At 38.3% G+C, this 17262-nt stretch overlaps 1 pseudogene; it reads right to left on the bottom strand.

Annotated features, from left to right (window-relative positions):
* Positions 1–3346: 3346 nt before the first annotated feature.
* Positions 3347–3511, bottom strand: LOC132217679 (U2 spliceosomal RNA; annotated as a pseudogene).
* Between the last annotated feature and the right edge of the window lie 13751 nt (positions 3512–17262).

Below are 17262 nucleotides of genomic sequence, written 5' to 3'. Positions count from 1 at the left end.
GCGGTTCCGGTCGTTTGTTCACCCCTTTGTTTCAGTTTCCTCATTCCACTTGCCAGGGAATTCTCCTAGTTTCTCACCAACCTGCCTCATTATGTCTTATTTTATCTGAAAAATTTACATGGTGCCACAAAGCCACAGCTGTGCCTCTTTACGTTTGAGATGTTTTATAGAAGTTTTACTGAATCGGTTCTTTTAGATTCATTTTTAGAGACATGTTCTCGTCAGATGACTAAGAAATTCTATAGTCATATTAAGATTTGTACTCTTTGCAACTTAATTACTATATGGCCTTTTATATATAGCAGGTCCTAGAAAAATGTTGTTTTGTTCAAAGTCATTTCATTATAATGTTGATGAGAGAGAGAAAAAATCAATTCCTAGCTGGGACCACTATCTGTGTGGAGTTTGCATGTTCTACCCCATGTCTGGGTGGATTTTCTCCATGTACTATGGTTTCCTCCTATACCCCGAAGCTGTGCACATTAGGTTCATTGCTGTGTCTGAATCCTCTCAGTCCCAGTGAGTGTGGGTGGGTGTATGAGTGGCCCTGCAATGGAATGATGTCCTGTCCAGGGTGGGGTCCTACCTGTGCCCTGAGCTGCTGGGAGTGGCTCTGGCCACCCATCATTCTAAAGAGGAATAAGTGGGTTGGAAAATAATGACTTTACTTGTTTTTGTTAACCTTTCGGAAATGTGTGTGTGTGTGTGTGTGTGTGTGTGTGTGTGTACATATATATATATATATATATATATACATACATATATACACATCTCACAGTTACTTCAATATCTAATATTAGAAATGTTTGGGGTCTTTATTTAGACATTTGGTGATGTTTTTGTGACCAGAAATATGCCAAAGGGACATAAATCTTTTTTGTATCAATATGCTATAGTCAAATTGGTTTCATTATATGTTGTTTCACTTAATGCCACAATTTCCAAGAACCTGTCAGGGATATTAAGTGAGGGCTTACTGTACATTTTTCAATGTTACATTTAAAACAATCAAACATAAACTTAGTGGCTTAAAATAACACCCATTTATTAGCTCACACTTCTGTTGGAAGTCTGGCAGCACAGTGTGAATATAATCTCAGCCCAGAGTTTCACAAACCCAAAATCAAGGTCTGTCAGGCATTCATCTTGAGGTCACGGTGGTCTTCCAATCCCCCGTGATTGTGGCAGAATTCAGCTCTTAGCTGCTTGGACCTGAGGTCCCATTTCCTTACTGGCTGTCAGCTAGAGGCTGTTTTCTACTTCAGACACCGCCTGCATTCCTTCCCACGTCGCCCCATTCATCTGCAAAGTCAGAAACAGAATTTCCCTCGTGTTGGATCCTTCTCATGCTTGAAATATCCTCTTGAGGAACAGCCTTGTTCTTTTTAAGGGTTTTTATCATGAGGCCATGCCTAGCCAGTAGCCTCTCTTGAATTCCGTGGTGCTATATGACAACCTCTTGACTGGAGTGACCATCCCATCATGCTCAGAACGCACACCCTCATTTGAAGGGAGTGGCAGACTTTGGGGGCCATTTTAGACTTCTACAGACCACACTTTGTCAACACGTCAAGCCATCGATTCCTTCTCTGAGATAAAGGATGGTCACGGTGCCGTGTCTTTAGGTTGCTTTGATAAATAGGTGAGACGAGCCATGTAGAGTGATTGCGGTGGTCACTGGCATGTGTAATCTCTTTAAAAATACCAATGCTGTTACACTATTAGTACTGCTGCTACCACGCCAGAATCTCTGCTACCCCATCCCTTACGTAGAAGTCTGTATGGTCAGTGGCAGATGCCATAACATTTACATTCATGTTTTCCCCTTTTTCTCACTTTAAGGTGGTTATCTGCCTAAAGAAACCAAACACCCTCTTGGTTCCACACAAATTTCTGGAAGATCTCCTTCCTCTTTCCTTCCTTTGGAATGTGATTCCTTGAGTGACTAAGATGGAGTTTCTATATGTACCCATTTTCTTCAGTAAACACCCCCCCACACACACACACACACGTATATACTCCAAGCAAACTCTTCAAAGGGAGAGAGGTGATCATTTGATATATGGGGTGAAATCAGACAAAACTACAGTTACATCCTGGTGGTACTAGGCTGTTTCCTTCAGGGATCCTCCACTTCCTTACATATAATAAAGGCACAGTGATGTGGACTGCCATGCAGGGTGGTGGTAGAATTAAATCACCCTGTAGTGACTTCCAGATGAATTATGCCTATTGTTATTCATACAGATCTACCGTAATTTATCATACCACTTATCAAAACGACTCATGTTGAAAATTTCCAACCTGGAACCCTTCAGAAATATGAAATGTGCTATTTCATTTCCCTTTTTTAAACAGGTGAAAAAGACAAACAGGCCTGTTTGTTCTTCTTAAATTAAACTTTTCTGTTTCCAGATGACCACAGGATGGTAACTTAAAAAAGAGAGAGAGAGTTGTACTCAGTACTTCCTAGCATTTCATTTTTACTTCTCCTCTGCTTAATTTATTCTGGGTGGATATCAAACCCTGTCCATCACAGGACACAGGGATACTGTGGAGGCGTGGATTGTCAGTGAATGTGTCGTCTGGAGGCATCCGGGTTAGTTTTTCTTGCTGCGAGCGCTCATGTTGATGGAGTCATGAGCAGCTTCTTCTCCTGCGTGGCCTCACCCACAGGTGGGGTCCCTACAGAGGACAAGCCAAGGGACACAGTTACAACCAGCAGCATCAGTAAGTGCTTTTCATAAAATGAAAACTAAAGGGGGGACCTCTCTGCTGTTTTAACACTAAAAGCACTTGAAATAGGGGACACTCAGTGTTTCACTCATTGATGTATATCTCCAAGGTTGAGCTGCTTTTATTATGTTTAGAGATAATATTGCCATTCTCCCCCCCCCCCATAGAGTGATTTTCCAGAATTTGAAGTGCATTATGAAGAAAGCCCTGCTCAATTGAAAGGTGATTTTGTTGTTTGATTCTAACATTCTAATTATATAGTTAAATATTGAATGTTGCACTTTTGAACAGAAATAGAGTTTATTTTCTCACTAGAGAAATACTCGTTGAACACCTACTCTTTCCCAGCACAAAGTCCGATACTGAGAGCACAGCTCTGTGGCATAAAGTAGAGTTCGGAGAACAGAATCTGAAACCAGACTGTCCAGGATTACCACGTACTATCTGAGGGCCCTTGGGCAAGTTGCCTACTTTATTTTTACCTCAATATGTTAACATGTGTGACGTGGATAATAATAGTACCTACTTCATAAGATTGTAAGAAGGAGTCAACAAGTTAATATTTGTAAAATGTTTTAAAACACTGCCTAGTGCCCATAAGAAATGCTATATAAGTTTTAAAAGCAGCAATATGATTGGCACATTTATCTTCATGTTGCTCATAATGTTAGGGTGGGAAAAGACCACCAAATGAGTATATTGTATGAATGGTGTGTTATTAAACTGGTAAGAACAGATACTACACTTGATCTTAGCCAAAAGGCCGAGAAGCGATGAATGGTGTGTTATTAAAAATAAAACCTTCATAGAAGTAACACATCGTAACACCTAATGCAGCGGGAACGGGAGGTGTGAGAAGACTAAGGAAGGCTTCAAGGAGAACGGATGCTCGATTTTCATTTGGAAGAGGGAGTAGGAGTGGATGAAGAAAAGGGCTGAGAGGATTCCAGGCATGGTGTTCTATACTGAGCAACACAGCGAACCGGCCAGAGCAATGAGACTGTGGGGAGTGGGAGGAAGTCTCAGTGATGAGGCTGCAGAAACAGCCACGCATCAGAAAATGGAGCGGGTGTGTGTTGTGTGTTTATTTGTTTTTCTTCCTCTGAGGGTAGTAAAGACTCACTGAATTACTTGGCCCAGAAGTAATTGAAATTACAGAGACCAGATGCACTGTGTTAGAAGAGTTGTACCAGTAGGCATGAGGTGGGGAAAGAGGCTCCGGGTAAGGGAACTGGCCGGGAGCCTGCAGCAATAGGCTTGATCCTGGTGAGTGAGTCAAGAGCAGGTGGGAGAATGGACACAGTACTTGACTAATGGAGCATGAACAGTGCAGGAGAGGAAAGGAATCTGGGTCAGTGGGTTAAGAAACACAAGGAAATTGACTTACCACTAGGCTTTTCTGGAGTAGTTCATCCAGTCTCTTTGCATGGCAAAAAGGGGGGAAATGTCATTAATTTTTGGCAATACTGATGACAAGTATCATGGCAGAACTTCATGAGTCAGTGGAATGGAACATTAGACCAAGGACACTTGTGTTTATAATTAAAGAATCAGAGAAGAGTGGAGTTATGAAGCTTCTAATCCACATGACCATGGATCAGAGAGATTAAGGGTTTAGACTAGATTTAGGTACTTTGTTAACTTCAGCACAATTAAAAGTACATGCGCTCTGTACTTAGACCTGGTTTAATGAGTCACTAAAGCTGTCAACCTGGAAAAATCACTGCTTTGTCTCTGATTTCTCATCTGTAAATGGTTCAGAGACATCTACTTCATATCGTTGTGATGGACATAAAACTTTGTACTATAATATATATAAATTATCTAGTTCCTCTTCCACATTAGAACCTCAAATAAATTTAAGGACAGCAGCCACTTCTATCTAATAATGTTTCCAAAATTTGACCCATAAGGAACTTGAGTGGATTTAAAATAAGGAGACTTTCATGAAAAAATAGAATATTGAGCTAGAAATTAAAAATAAAGACCATAGCCGAAACCGGTTTGGCTCAGTGGATAGAGCATCGGCCTGCGGACTGAAGGGTCCCAGGTTCGATTCCGGTCAGGGGCATGTACCTGGGTTGCGAGCACATCCCCAGTGGGAGATGTGCAGGAGGCAGCTGATCGATGTTTCTCTCTCATCGATGTTTCTAACTCTATCTCTCTCCCTTCCTCTCTGTAAAAAATCAATAAAATGTATTTTAAAAAAAATAAAGACCATAGGAAACAAAAATATGGATTATGGAAAAGGCGATAAAAGTTGAACATTAAGAGTCAACTTAGTTGGTAGAGTTGATGTACTAATTGTATTGATTCTCACAACCAGACAGAGCAATGTTGTATAACCAGGGATGATGCCAGGTCTCCTGCTTGCTAGGGCAGTGCACTTGCTACTGTACCAAGAAATTCACGAATGCAGAGTAAAACACAACAGGAGGAAATGGTCTGCCAGTGATTAACAGCAGTATTTCTTTAAGAGGAGAGTTGATGTAAGCGCTTTTCACCCACGTGCTGCACTGAATTCTGCATGGTGAATATGAGACGTCACATTTGTGGTTCTATTTCCCTGTAAGTAGCCCTGCAGTTTGTTGTATTCCATTATGCTGCCATCTTATTAATGAAGAATTATTATGGCAAAGAAATCTTTTGAGGCAGTTTAAAGTGGTAAGCTACTTAAAGGGGGAGAAAAGGGATGTTTGTGAGTTGTAATTAGGGACTCCTAAGCATCAGGACACATATCATCTTGCTCCCAGTCTCCCACTTGAGCCACCATCATAATGCAAATCTCTTTGGAGTCTCTGGACAGGGGCTGGGGTAATAAACAGTACTCAGCAGCAAATAACCTGGTTGCATTTTCAGTGAAGCAGATAGTCACACAGATGTTAAACTTGGAAATGAGAAAAATGGTGAATCTCTAGGGACAAGGAATTATGTAGGACTTAAAGGTAAAAGATGGCATATTCTTGTAGAAAAGACTGTCAGGTAGTCAACAAAGAGAAGAAATGGTCACAAACCCTGCTTGTGATGAAGCAGAGAAAACTAATTGACCCATACCTTCCTCTATTGGGAGCAGGGAACGGAAGGTATGTTTCTTTAAGAAATAGAAGGCTCACTAATAGACAGAGACCTAACCATTGGACCATAGACAGCTCCTTCTTCCCCAACCACTTACCACTACATTGTGAAAGTCCTGTTGACAGTGACAGCTGCTCATTGCGCCCAGTTCATCATGTCTAGGTCTCAAGAAATAATTAAAAGTTATGTTAAAAAGTACAATAAAAAAAAAACCCTGAATGAAAGGTTTGGGGTTGGGCTGGGGTCACACAGAACGGACTCAAGGCTCACTATGATCAAAATGATCATTTATTCCAGGCACCTGGGTGCAGGTGGTCTGACTCAAGAAAGAGCCAGCGGTGAACTGGGGAGGGAGCAGGCTTTTTGTGGGCTCAGGGACAGCTGCAGACGGGGCTTCGGCTTGACCCAGGTATCAGGACTGTGCCCCCATCATACTTTTATGGCCTTGTCCTTTGTCCTGCTGGCGCCAGACATCCTTTCTCGAGGGCCTGTGCAGGGGTGATTGTCTTCAGGAATCTCTGTAAAATAACCACGCAAGGGATCATGTTTGTGTAAGGCTTAGGCCAACAGAACGAGCTTTCCCTCTGACATTTGTTAGGTTTTGTCAGGCTCAAGCCCTGTGTTCTCCAGTTAACGCTTTCACTGAGGAGAGAGGGAGCATCAGAATCAGACTCGGATGTGGCAGGGAGGTTGGAATTACGGGGACAGAAATTTAAAACAATCACGATGAAGGGCTCAATGGATGGAGGAGACAGCATGGGATAACAGATGGGCAATGACGCAGAGTTGGAAATTCTAAGGGAGAACCAGAAAGAAATGCTGGAGATCAAAACACTAACAGAAAGGAGGAAAGCCTTTGATGGGCTTGTGAGCAGACTGGACACGGCTGAGGACGAAATCTCCGAGCTTGAGGATGTCTCCTTTGACACCTCCAAAGCTGAAAAGCAAACATTAAAAAGATGGAAAAAAATAAAAACAACAGAACAGAATATCCAAGAGGCATGGAACAACTACAAAGGGTGTAACATACATGTATTGGGGAAAAAACATAAAAAAAGAATGAGAAAGGGGAACAGAAAGAATTATTTGAAACAATAATGACAGAATCTTCCTCAAAGTAATGTCAGGCATCAAAACACAGGTCCAGGAAGTTAATAAAACACCAAGTTATATCCATCTCTCTCTACCTGTGTGTGTGTGTAAGAGAGAGAGAGAGAGAGAGAGAGAGAGAGAGAGAGAGAGAGAGAGAGAGAGAATATACTAATGCTTTTCAAGTCATGAGATTGGGGTGAAAAAGAGGAAGTTAGTTCCTGGAAAAACAGTGAGTAAGATAGAAGGAATATTGAGGGGTGGGGGGCAGGGGAGTAACAGTATCCCGGAAATAAAGTGAAGAAACTTGATTGTTGTTGTTTTGGAATATCACGTAAATGATGATGAGATGTCAAATAAGATGAGAATTGCTAAATGACCACTGATTTTGCAAAGTGCAGGTCATTGAAAACATTCTTGCTGAATTCTCCCATGGAGTGGTGGGGAGGAAAGTTTAATAAGATCAGCTAAAGAAAAAATGCATAGAGAAGATGAGATAAAACATTGGTGATGTTATTTTGAAACTACAGTGGTCATTTTATCTTCTTAGTAAGCTAGTAGTTTATTAAGATATAATTCATATACAGGAAAATCCAACACTTTCTGTATACAGTTGTATACATTTTGACAGATATACACAGTTGTGTAGCCACCACCACAATCAAGGTCTGTATTTTCCCCAAATCTTATTCTCCTTTTAGTCAAGGTAATTTAACTATACCAAAATGACTAAGTCCTTGGCTTTATTGTAAAATACCTCACAGTAATCTGAAATTACATTGCAGAAAGCTAATCAGAAATTAATGTTAATCAGTGAATTGTTTTGTGAACATTACATAATCCAATATCTTATGACCAGTCGGTAGCCTCCTATGAGTACACCAAGAAAGGAATTTAGGAATACTTGACTGGACATAGTCATTTGAATTAGTCACTCCGAATATCCCCAACTAAGAAGTTAAAAAAGGAGAGCAAATAATTTGTGGGAAAAAGTTATTTTTAAAAAAATCTTCAGAGCCTAGCTGGTAGGTAGAGCATCAGCCTGCTGACTGAGGGTCCCACATTCTGTTCTGGTCAAGGGCACATGCCTGGGTTGCGGGCTCAATCCCCAGTAGGGGGCGTGCAGGAGGCAGCCGATCAATGATTCTCTCTCATCATTGATGTTTCTATCTCTCGCTCCCTCTCCCGTCCTCTCTGAAATCAATAAAAATATATTAAAAATATTTTTAAAAATTTTGGAGACATTTCATATATAGTGTAACCCATCTTAACAATCTTTCTCCGGTCATTTGTTAGCATTACATGGATGTGAACTTGGACAACGTTATGTTAAGGTGACTCCAAAGGAAACATGTGTGCAGAATTCACACATTGTTTCCAATATCTAAACATAGGAAGAGTCAGGTGATCAGCCAGCATTCTATATCCCCAAAGGAACCTCTGTCTCCCTTTAAACACCTTGTCGCCTCCAGAGAGGGCCAGAAGGAACACAGGGCTGAGGCTGTTGAGATGTTTTATGTGACCAGTGGAGTAAACTTATGTGCATAGCCATTGTTCTCATTCATTTAAAAAAAAAAGTAGAAGAAAAATAATCACCCCCTGTTAAATCATTTGCTCTGGGAAAACAGTGACAAGTTCTTCTCCTGATACTCATTTCAGACAGGCACCAACTGCCTAATTCCTGCTCAGTGCAAGGTTTAATGCCTTCCTACCACTTCTCTGCTCAGAAAACCTGACAGTGGAATGAGCGCCATTGTAATAACATTCCAAAATGAAAATGAAAATGAATGTCAGAAACAATGATGGGAGCGGGTTTCACAGCCTGCAAGTCCAATTTTAACAGGAGTAAAACTGCATCTCTAATAATTCCTCATTATTTGTTCCAAAGTACCACATACAGGCCTCGTTTATAATAAAAGATAAAAATATGGGGAGCTCTTTAAATATGTCTTAGATGATAATAGATACTGAAATACAATGTATTTGCTACTGTAATGTAAAAAGGATCAAGAAAATTAACACTTTCTAGAAGTCTGATTCTGGCTCCATTTCAAATGCAACACCCCTTCTTTCAATCAACTATAAACCTACATTTCAGTGCATCATAAAATCCTATATTTTTCTATAAGATAATATCCACGACTATGATAATGATAATAATCTACATATATATAAAAGTCTAATATGCAAAGTGTCCCCTCGGAAGTTTGACTGGCCAGGAGTTCGATCAAACAGGAGTTCGATCGCTCCTTATGACATGTGCTGATCACCAAGGGGCAACTTGGAATGAAGGGAGGCCCCGGCTGGCAGCTGGCAGCTGCTAGGGACCCTACCTGTGCATGAATTTTGTGCATTGGGCCTCTAGTAATATTACTAGTATAATAACCTAGGTGTTATAACAAAATCACATTATGTTTTTCTATAAGATAATATCCACAACTATGATAATAATAATATTATAATAACCCAGGTGTTATAACAAAGAGATAGAATGAGAGGACCAAGCATTGGGTAGAAGATATTTCTATCATTCTTTAGTTCTTCCCTTCACAGTTTTTACTGTCAATGATATCACCTATAGTTTTGTTTATTACACTTTCTTTAAATTTACTATTTATTTTAAGTTTATAATTTTATGCTTATTATTTCTTAATTCCAATAATAAATATTAAAGGTATATCTAAATATAGGAAATAACATACTGATACTTGCCCAATTACCAGTTAAGTCTTGCACCTTTGGTGGTAAATGCACCACTTTTTGGAAGACTCTGAGCTAAATTATCTTATTATTGTCTTCCCCCCCCACACACACTTAGTTATTGTATAGTTATGACTTTACATATAAGACTTTTTACCAGGAACTGGGAATATAAAGATTAATTGGATATCACTTTGGTTCTTGTGTCGTGATCCAGTAGGAAAGAAAGACACTTTATTAGATTAAACCGAATCATTACTATGATCCCTTCCAACATTGAAATTCTATGATATTCTGCATCTATGAAGCAAATTGGAAGCCAAATTTACAAAATATTTAGAGTTATTGACTTTTCAGATATCTCTGGAAGGACTTAACATTCATCTGATATTCAAGAAGTTGAAAGAGCAATTTGTGAGAGAGAAAAAAAAAGCTTCTTCCGAGAACATATTATAAATCTATTAGATATACCAAAATAAAAGGTCACTGAGTCAAGAGAGCCAGGCAGTTTATATCAAAGAACAATATTTGTGGTTATGAATGTAATGAAATCTTTTGCTTCAAGAATTAATTTCCCCAATGTATAGTTGGCCGAATAATTGGTTCGGTGAAGGCAGACACGTTTTTGTATTTCTCGAAAGCAATATTGGCCACTGCTCATTGGAAGGCACCTGCTTTTCTGTGGGATGGCACATTAAATGTTCCTATTAAGCAAATTGAGCTTGTGATAGTTGTCTGCAAGCGACAGAGATATGGGAGACGTTCTGTCACTCAGCATCAATTTAAAATCTAATACCAAATGTTCTTGTCATCAAAAACTCTGTCCACGAGTCACAGCATGGACAGAGCTTCCTTTCTGTTGTCACTGTCCCGCTATTTGAGCTTAAGACAAAGGAGTCTCAGCTAGTTAGTCCCTGAGGCACCTACAGTTCAAATTTAGAATTTGCCTTTCCATATTCAGAAAAATTACCTTGGAAAAGTACTCTCTCTAAATGTATATTTAAAGTAGAGGAAGTAGCTTTGTATTTTGATTCTGTTCACCACCATTAAAACAGGTTTGTATTCATTTCAAATGTCCTTATAATGACAAAGTCCAATGAAGCACTTTCCTAAAGATAACTTATAGTATAAGACTAGATGGCATTGTCATTAGCCTAAGAGGGAATTTTCAACACCGGTTGAAAATCCCTGGCCTAGAGACTATTTTTGGCAAGTGATGTCTCAGAAGTATTGGAGAGAAATACTTGAAATTACTCTAGCCCTCTATCTAAGAATCCTATTTGATCGTGTGAAAAAAATCAGTTAAGAAGAAGAGAATGAGTAAGACTAAAAAATGGAAACTTCATTACTCTAGTCTTTTATTATATGTAGGAATCATTCTGGACATAAAGACCAAATAATTGAGTAGAAAATCCTGTGTTCTGAAGGAAAGAATTATCAACTTTGGCATCAAATGAATTTCATTATCCATTTGAATTTAGTCAAGGTGCTTAACCTACTTACCCCAAACTTTCTAGGTTAAAAAAGATAAAAAGAATATTTGGGTTGATAAATGATTAATACAGTGCTAGTTATTATTTTCTAATAGGTGCTTGGAAATAATCTCTATTATCAATATTATCATCATGTATGGCATATTGAGATGGAATTACTCACTCCTTGGGAACTAATAGGACATATATTGAAGGTGAAACCATTTATGATGCTTACAAATGAAGATGAGAATTGATGGGGGCAGGGGTTATAGTCTTGATGATCATTTTACCTTCTGAAATGCAGCTTTCCAACAGTAACTCAGGACCAGACAGTGTCTTTTGAGAACATGCAGTTTCTTGAAACAATAAAAATTTAACTTCTCATTTCTGAGGAACTCATTTAATACTTGATTCTGGATTCCCCAAAGGCAACATTAAGCAAACAAAGGATTACAAATGCATGGCTATTTTTTGCTCTTGGGCAATTAATTATAATTTGAAAAGGTTAGTCAGTGTGGGTGCTAGCTATTTAATCTCTGATCTTTTTTTTTACTATCTTGTCACTTTGATCTACTTATTAGTAATAATTATCTCCCAAAATGAGTATAATTTCATTTTAGGGAGATCATCTTATAACCTTTCTATGAGCTTTCTTTCTTGAATGTTGTTGACACTGTCCTCACCTCTCAGAAACAAAATCCTCAGACTGGTAGTGAACCTTGAGCTCATCAATGTTAGAAGCTTCCAAGCTGTTTTTTAAAAAAATACATCAACTTCTCTGATAAAAGTCTCATGAAGCTACCCAATTCCTAAAATAGATGAAAGCTAACTTGCTCTGTTTGAAGTTGGATGAGTCTGGTGTTCTACTCACTAACCCTCTAGTGCAGCGGTTCTCAACCTGTGGATCGCGACCCCTTTGGGGGTCGAATGACCCTTTCACAGGGGTCGCCTAAGACCATCGGAAAACACATATATAATTACATATTGTTTTTGTGATTAATCACTATGCTTTAATTATGTTCAATTTGTAACAATGAAATTGGGAGCCACCACAACATGAGGAACTGAATTAAAGGGTCGCGGCATTAGGAAGGTTGAGAACCACTGCTCTAGTGGATTATATAATCTGTGATTTTAGCTAATCTAATAAAAATTACTCCTTATATTTATAAAATCACTAATTTTTCTTTTAAGAATTATCTATACCTGAATTCATGTATCCATGATCAGGTTATCAACCATGTTACCTACTTCCTTCCATCAGCATAACAACCTAGACTGCCCATCACATTGTACCATCTCTTTTGCCTTTTGGAATGACAGTGAAATAGAAAACATCCTCATTGAGATTTGGCATTCAAATTCTAGGGAAGAGATAGCCATCCTTTTTTTGGATCCAGGGTTAGGCTTAGGAGTAGCTTAGATGGAGTGAAGCTTCCTAATAATAAAGTTACCTCAAGAGGGTGCTGCTCAGTTGAGTCTCGATGAAATAGTTTTCTCTTGATTCAGATGTACCCCAACCTAGACTTCTTGTTAGATTACCAGTATTTAGAGCCAAGAACTATCTTCCCATGTTGTTGCAGTATTGGATTGTTATTAACTAGAGGCCCGGTGCATGAAAATTCATGCACTGGAGGGGGTGTCCCTCAGCCTGGCCTGCCCCCTCTCACAGTCTGGGAACCCTCAGGGGTGGGAGGCGACCTGGTGATCAGGGGAAGGCGACGCCCCCTTCACACCTCTGCTGCTGCCACTGCCGGTAGCGCAAGCCTTGGCCGGCCCTGGTTACCTGAGCCTTGGGTGGCCCTGGGCAGCTGGGGGGCTGAAGGGGACTGGGGGACTCCAGAGGCAGGCATGCCAGCGGGGCTGAGGGGATTGGGTGCTGCCATCTTGTGGCTGTGGGCATCACCATCTTTGTGATGGTGTGAGGGTCAATTAGCATATTCCCTCTTTATTACATAGGATTAAGTTGATGTTTGTTTGTTTGTTTATTCATTGTTCATTGATTCCTAAAAGAGACCTGAGACCTGCTCCTTCACTTCCATTTCTTCTTCAACCTCCAGCTCAGACATAGATCCATTTTGTCCTAAAGTAACAATGTTTCTATAATCACATGCACTCAATAAAAACTAGCAAGATTTTTTTAAAGAAATGATCTATATATAATATTCTCCAGAAAGAGAAGCCATTTTTCTTCCTGAAATGTTTCTTGTTCAGGAGCCAAAAATGTATACAATTAACTAGGTATGATGGAGATTAATGCACTACACAAATATAAGGGAACATCATTGCAATTCATTTCTTGCGATTACAAAAATGAATCATTTAAAAATATACTTCGATTATAATTTCTTAGCAAATGCCAAGCAACCCATTGGGGTATTTTGAAATTAGCCTGGATATTGGAGTGGAACAATACTTTACACACACACACACACACAATCTCAAAAAATGTGCCCTTCTTTGTTAACCTATAGTTAGTAAAGACCATTTGTTTTACTTTTTCTTTAAAAAGAAGAAACACATGACTAATTAATGGGTGAGGGATTAAATATCTCTGCATCTCTAATCGTAAAAAATAATCATGATATGGTAATTAAGATAATTCAAAGTTGAGGCAGTTATGAGAAAGGCTATTAAGTAGGTTGTCATTAGTATTTCTTCATTCATTCTTGCCTTGAGTGTCTATGAACTACTTAATATGGGTTAGTAGAGGGTAACTTGGTAGTTTCATTATTCTCTGGGTCCTAAGTGTCTAAGGAACCTTAACTCATTATTGTTCTATATATGCCTGACACAATTAAAACAATAATTATAAATGTTTCAATAAGTAAGTGTTCAAATGCCAGCAATCATAAACTATTAATAACATTGAATATTATTTTTTACTTTTTATTGAGTATATATAGGTGACCTTGGTTAATACAATTATATGTTTCAGGTGTACAATTCTATAATATACCATATGTATATTGTTTGCTTATGCCCCAAGTCAAGTCTCCATCCATCACCATTTATTCCCCCTATACCTCCCCTCACCCCCATTTCCCTCTTTAATAAATCAACAAACAATAGGTTTTGTAGGGGATGTGGAGAAAAGACAACCTTCATGCACTGTTGGTGGGGACGCAAACTGGTGCAGCCATTGTGGAAAGCAGTATGGAGTTACCTCAAAAAATTAAAATGGAACTGCCTTATGACTCAGTGATTTCACTTCTGGGAATATATCTGAAGAATATTCAGAAATACTAATTCTAAAGAATATATGTACCTCTATGTTCATTGCAACATTATTTACAATATCCAACATTTGGAAGCAGCCCAAGTATCCAACTGTAAATGAGTGGATACAAGCTCTGGTACATTTATACAATGGAATACTACGCAGCTGTGAAAAAGAAGAGAATCTTACCCTTTGCAATTGCATGGATGGACCTGGAGAGCATATGCTAAGTGAAATAAGCCAGTTAGGAAAATACAAGTACCATATTATTTCACTCACACAGTGGTTCTCAACCTTCCTAATGCTGCGACTCTTTAATATAGTTCCTCATGTTGTGGTGACCCCCAACCATAAAATTATTTTTGTTGCTACTTCATAACTGTAATTTGGTACTGTTATGGATCGTAATGTAAATATCTGATATGCAGGATGTATTTTCATCGTTTGCAACCCACAGGTTGAGAACCGCTGCGAGAAATATAATGAACAAAATGATTTAACATTAAATATTATTGAGGTGCTATGAGGATTATCTTATTTAATCATTTCATCAATCCTATGAGATACGGGGTTTTTTTGTTTCTGTTTTTTACAGTTTTTTTTTTTTCACTCACCTATTGAGTAAACAAATTCAGAGAACTTACGTGATTGGATCAGTCATAAAGCTAGTAAATGGAAAGGCCAGGATTCAGAACAGGGCTAGATAATTTCAAATTTGTTATTTTTTTACTTTAAAAGGCAGCAATTGTCTTACTTTTGTGGAAATTAGAGAAACAAATTTCTGATATGTCTCAATTCCTTAATAGTGAAAAGATATCAGAACAGCTTTTATTTTTCAATCTCTCTCTCTGTAAGAGAAAGACAGAATGCAGTGGAGGAGCACCCCCCATATATGAACCTGTTGAAAAGGAACCCCCAACCCCAACTCATTCTGGGAATAAAAGTGTCTATGAAGCTAGAGAGCATATATTTCACCATTGTCCCCTAATTACTGGTACCTGTGAGCAGCTTTCACAGTAGCTTTGGCAAATATGTCCTTTTCTCTAACAATGAGCAGTTATATTGAATTAGATTGGGGGAGTATATAATTTAAAAATATATGTTTTTATTGATTTCAGAGAGGAAGGGAGAGGGAGAGAGAGATAGAAACATCAATGATGAGAGAGAACCATTGAACAACTGCCTCCTGCACTCTCCTCACTGGGGACCAAGCCTACAGCCAGGCATGTACCCTGACTGGGAATCAAACCAGGACCTCTTGGTTCATAGGTCGACATCCAACCACTGAGCCACACTGGCCGGGCTATAATATTATTATTAAAACTTTATGATGATCTTATCAACAAATTGGAGTTCAACTCTTGACTTGCTGTATGTTTTATTACGTCTTTGCTCAAGGGAAGGCAGTTTGACATCCTGACATTGCTTTCTTTTTCTCTCCTTTCAAAGCTATGATTAAGAACTAATTTATTTAGACCTGGCTGTGATTAGTTGAATGATTCCGCTCCTTGTTGTAATTAATTTTCAGACACTTTAATTGATAGTACCTGTACTATATTTAATGCATTTCAAAGTGCTAGAATAAAAATGTGCCTTGTTGAAATATTCACATATCCACTCCACTAAACAGAATTCTGATTTATTCTATACCAACAATCTGTATTTGTTTTTTATGACTATTATATGGAAAATACTTAAAGACAATCGTACAGCTTATAACAATCTTTATTGAAGAAGAAAGGCAAAGTTATTTCATAAAAGAAAACAGTGGTCCTTGACCTGAGGGGTAGGGATTACTGAAGATCCACGGAAGTTGCTTAGGTGGAACCTCTGAACTTACATGTGTACACACACACACACACACACACACACACACACACACACACAGGACGCGCAGATTTGGGGGAATTTATCATATAGGTACATGCCCCAATAAATTCAATGAAAAGGGGAAAATTTCAGTGTTTAACACACTTCAGAAACCCTTTAGTGAATCACCTTTTGTGCCTTTTAATCCTCATAATACCTTTATGAGGTTGTATTGTCATGATTATTTTTAAGGTAAAGAAAATGTTTACATATAAGTGATGATTATTAATTACAGTTTTGTTCATGATCAAACATTTATGTTTTAAGAAAGGCAAGGAAAAATTGGTTTCCATTTTTGTATTTCTGAATGTTCTGCATTATTTTGTCAAGTACTATCTTCTTGACTTTTCAATTTATTTTCCAAGAGAGATTTATATTAGAGGCAAAAATATCTATCTACATTTAGATTCATACCTATTTGCTCTGTTTTATGCTTGAATATAATGTTATTGGAAATGATGAGCCTTTTTTTGAATGTCCTGGTGTCCTATTTCTTTCCTCTGAGGGAATATGATGTTACCAACTCATCAATCACGGAACCGGATTAAATACCACAGTGCATACGTTTGACATTCATGTTAATAATCAAGCAGCTTGTTCCACTTAACATTTCATGGAAGGATCTTCCCTATAATGTTATACCAAATATTGTGCATTTTAAAGTCTTTTTAAATCATTCCAGTTTCTCGTGGAAAGTATCCTGACAGAAATGCATGGGGGAAAGAGCATTGCAATTTAAATGTCATACTTATCCCTGGCAGTAAATTCTACATACAGGCAGGTGTAATCTCAGTGAGGTTTGCCTGCCCGTTATCAGCAATCTGTTGGTGAGTCCACCTTATAACTTTCAGGAAGACTTTCATTTTCATAGGAAATTCATGTCTTCAGAATTTAGGCAGTGCCAGCCAGACTTTTTTATTTTATTATTTTACTTAATGAGCTAGTGGGCAACCTCTGTACATTTTTTTTTCAAAATTTAATATTTTAGTTCTAGGTAACTTGCTCCATGTGTTAGTGAAAAGATGGAATCTTCTATAGAAAGCTAGTATACCTCAGACAATTTTTTCTCAGAAAAATGACAAATTCATAAGAAGCAGT

This window comes from Myotis daubentonii, chromosome 15, assembly GCF_963259705.1.
Source record: "Myotis daubentonii chromosome 15, mMyoDau2.1, whole genome shotgun sequence".
NCBI classification, from domain to species: Eukaryota; Metazoa; Chordata; class Mammalia; order Chiroptera; family Vespertilionidae; genus Myotis; species Myotis daubentonii.
The sequence above is the reverse complement of the archived record's forward strand: the minus strand, read 5'-3'. Positions and strand labels throughout refer to the sequence as shown.